The sequence below is a fragment of the Callorhinus ursinus genome, unplaced genomic scaffold (assembly GCF_003265705.2).
Source record: "Callorhinus ursinus isolate GAN/ISIS: 27379988/994484 unplaced genomic scaffold, GSC_fseal_2.0 scaffold1, whole genome shotgun sequence".
Classification (NCBI taxonomy): domain Eukaryota; kingdom Metazoa; phylum Chordata; class Mammalia; order Carnivora; family Otariidae; genus Callorhinus; species Callorhinus ursinus.
Genome location: NW_027397063.1, coordinates 132,649,655 through 132,653,428, shown reverse-complemented (window position 1 = coordinate 132,653,428; position 3,774 = coordinate 132,649,655). Strand labels below are relative to the sequence as shown.

At 42.4% G+C, this 3,774-nt stretch overlaps 1 pseudogene; it reads left to right on the top strand.

Annotated features, from left to right (window-relative positions):
• The first annotated feature begins 1,652 nt into the window (after positions 1-1,652).
• Positions 1,653-2,133, top strand: LOC112823064 (small ubiquitin-related modifier 2 pseudogene; annotated as a pseudogene).
• The last annotated feature ends 1,641 nt before the right edge of the window (positions 2,134-3,774 follow it).

Below are 3,774 nucleotides of genomic sequence, written 5' to 3'. Positions count from 1 at the left end.
GAAGGAAGGAAGGAAGGAAGGAAGGAAGGAAGGAAGGAAGGAAGGAAAGAAGGAAGAAAGAGGGAGGGAAGAAGGAAGGAAGAAAGAAACATGGCTTATAGTCATTTTAAGTTAGAAAACTTGTCTAAGTTTAGTAGCTAAACGTCATATATCATATAATAATCATAAAATTTGAACATGATTTTAAGGTAAAAACATTCTCTTTTCCGAACTCTGAAGAGTTCTGAAGACAGGAAGCTGGGGGAAGCAGCATGAACCTGCCTATTCAAACCCTTCATCCCCACCCCTCCTTCCTCATCCCTGCCCCCACCATCAGGATTGCTGACTCATTCCGGAAGTCAAAGCAGCTGGGAGAGAAGATGGGGAAAACGAGCAGCAAAATTTCACTGGACAGGTCCTGTCATTGTCCATATGATGACATGTGAGCCAGACAATTGATGAAAATTAATTCTCCTTCTTGGGAACTTTCATGGTTTATTCAGAGACCACCAACCACCAGGGGAACATGTGCTTCCTGTGACACAGGTGAAATGTTTTCTTTCTTTGGCCACTCCTCCCCTCCCCCCCCTTCCCCCATTAGGAATTTTCCAGCAGTCCACTCCACACTGTCTGTCTCAGTGCCTCATTTCCCCTACAGGTGGCCCTCCTTTGGACAGGATTGAAAATGTCTTTCCCTTCCCCCTTCTCTTCTCTTCTCACATCCAATCCTTGGGAAAGAATGAGAATTTTTAGCCCAACAATCTCTAACATCCACCTTCAAAGACTTCAACTAATGGAAAGAGATTTGTCATAGATGGACCTGGGTGACCCTCTTAAAGACGACGATCCTGATGATGCTAATACTTATTGACCACTTACTAGTATCAGATACTTTTTAAAAACACTTTTCATGAATGAACTCATTGAATCTTCACAACAAACCTATGAAGTAGGAATTACTATCTCTAAGAAATTGAAGCACAGAGAAATTTAAAAACTTGCCGAGTCATCCAGCCAGTAAATGATGGTGCATGGAGAGTTCCTCTTTTCATTGCATTCTGGTCTCCTACTTAGGTTTCCTGACAGCCTTTGGCCACACATCCTGTGCCACTCTCCTGCGAGAACACCTCTCAAAACAGGATTCCTAGCACCATGTGCAAATCTTAAAAAGATATATCATGTATATTCCTGTGAAACCAAGTGGCACAGTGTCTGCCCCAACTCTTGCTTTACCCAGAGCTAAGCCAATTCAGATATTTGGCCAACATCCAGGAAGAAAAACACAAGGCAACTCAAGTGGTCACAGAAGTAGACCCAGATGGTCTTGCCTCATTCCCACTTTGACCTTTACCTGCTATACTTTCCTTTCTTAGCTTGTTCTTTGACATTTAAGGAAGCAACGAGGCTTGGTTCTTGCAACTGGGCCTTGGGTTGTTGTCTTGGTCAAAAGCATCTTGGTTAATAGATAAACCAAGTGCTATAAGACCTCAAGCCCACAACCTCTCAGGCCAACTAGGGAATGTGAAACAGGAAACACTGGAAGATAATCAACTCCTACTTTATTTACACCAGTGAGGATTTGGAGAATTCTACAATATAAATATGTGTGTTGTTTCTGCTGCTCCTGGTGCTGCTTGTGTGCTTGTTCGGTGTGGACCTGGTACGTTTTATGTGAAGCAGCAGCTGAGGAGACTCCGGTGCTCACCATGGCTGACGAAAAGCCCAAGGAAGGAGTCAAGACTGAGAACAACGATCATATTAATTTGAAGGTGGCGGGGCAGGATGGTTCTGTGGTGCAGTTTAAGATTAAGAGGCATACACCACTTAGTAAACTAATGAAAGTCTATTGTGAACAACAGGGTTTGTCAATGAGGCAGATCAGATTCTGATTCGATGGGCAGCCAATCAATGAAACAGACACACCTGCACAGTTGGAAATGGAGGCTGAAGATACAATTGATGTGTTCCAGCAGCAGACAGGAGGTGTCTACTAAAAAGGGAACCTGCTACTTTACTCCAGAACTCTATTCCTCCAGACCAAGAAGACATTCTCAATTAGAAAGCCGCAATTTGGTTCCACCACATCCTGACTACTACAGTATAGTTTTCTCTATTCTTTCATTTTCCCCTTCCCCATTCCTTTATTGTACATAAAGTAACGTGTATGTGCACAAACACATTGCATTTTTTAAACTAAATGGCCAATGGTATGGTTTTTTTATTGTTATGTTAATCACCATATATTACATCATTAGTTTTTGGTGCAGTGTTCCATGATTCATTGTTTGTTCATAACACCCAGTGCTCCATGCAGAACGTGCCCTCCTCAATACCCATCACCAGGATAACCCATCCCCCTCCCCCCCTCCCCTCTAGAACCCTCAGTTTGTTTTTCAGAGTCCATCATCTCTCATGGTTCGTCTCCCCCTCTGACATACTCCCCTTTTCTTCCTCTCCTGTTATCTTCTTCTTTTTCTTTTTTCTTAAAATATGTTGCGTTATTTGTTTCAGAAGTACAGATCTGTGATTCAACAATCTTGCACAATTCACAGCGCTCACCGTAGCACATACCCTCCCCAATGTCTATCACCCAGCCACCCCATCCGTCCCACCCCCAACCACTCCAGTAACACTCAGTTTGTTTCCTGAGATTAAGAATTCCTCATATCAGTGAGGTCATGTGATACATGTCTTTCTCTGATTGACTTATTTCACTCAGCATAACACCCTCCAGTTCCATCCACGTCGTTGCAAATGGCAAGATCTCATTCCTTTTGATGGCTGCATAATATTCCTATGTGTATATATACCACATCTTCTTTATCCATTCATCTGTCGATGGGCATCTTGGCTCTTTCCACAGTTTGGCTATTGTGGACATTGCTGCTATAAACATTGGGGTACACGTACCCCTTCGGGTCCCTACATTTGTATCTTTGGGGTAAATACCCAGTAGTGCAATTGCTGGATCGAACGGTAGCTCTAATTTCAACTGTTTGAGGAACCTCCATACTGTTTTCCAGAGTGGTTGCACCAGCTTGCATTCCCACCAACAGTGTAGGAGGGTTCCCCTTTCTCCACATCCCCGCCAACATCTGTTGTTCCCTGACTTGTTAATTTTAGCCATTCTGACGGGTGTGAGGTGGTATCTCATTGAGGTTTTGATTTGGATTTCCCTGATGCCGAGTGATGTTGAGCACTTTTTCATGTGCCTGTTGGCCATTTGGATGTCTTCTTTGGAGAAATGTCTGTTCATGTCTTCTGCCCATTTCTTGATTGGATTATTTGGTCTTTGGGTGTTGAGTTTGATAAGTTCTTTATAGATTTTGGATACTAGCCCTTTATCTGATATGTCATTTGCAAATATTTTCTCCCATTCTGTTGGTTGTCTTTTGGTTTTGTGGGCTGTTTCTTTTGCTGTGCAAAAGCTTTTTATCTTGATGAAATCCCAATAGTTCATTTTTGCCCGGGCTTCCCGTGCCTTTGGCGATGTTTCTAGGAAGAAGTTGCTGCGGCTAAGGTCGAAAAGGTTGCTACCTCCAATGGTATGTTTTGATCGACATCAAATGGAGATGGGATGGGGGAAAATACTGCTTCCGTGAAAATACCCCTCTCTCCGTTAGGGGCATGTTCAGTCAGCTCTTATCTTTATATTCCAGTGAGTTATTTTGCTCTCACTGTTTAACAAAAAAAAGAACAACATAAAAATCCTTGCATACCTTGTTCGATTGGAAAATTTTAATGTTTTTCATTTATCATTGTAAAACCAAGGACAATTTTATAACTTTTTTGTAC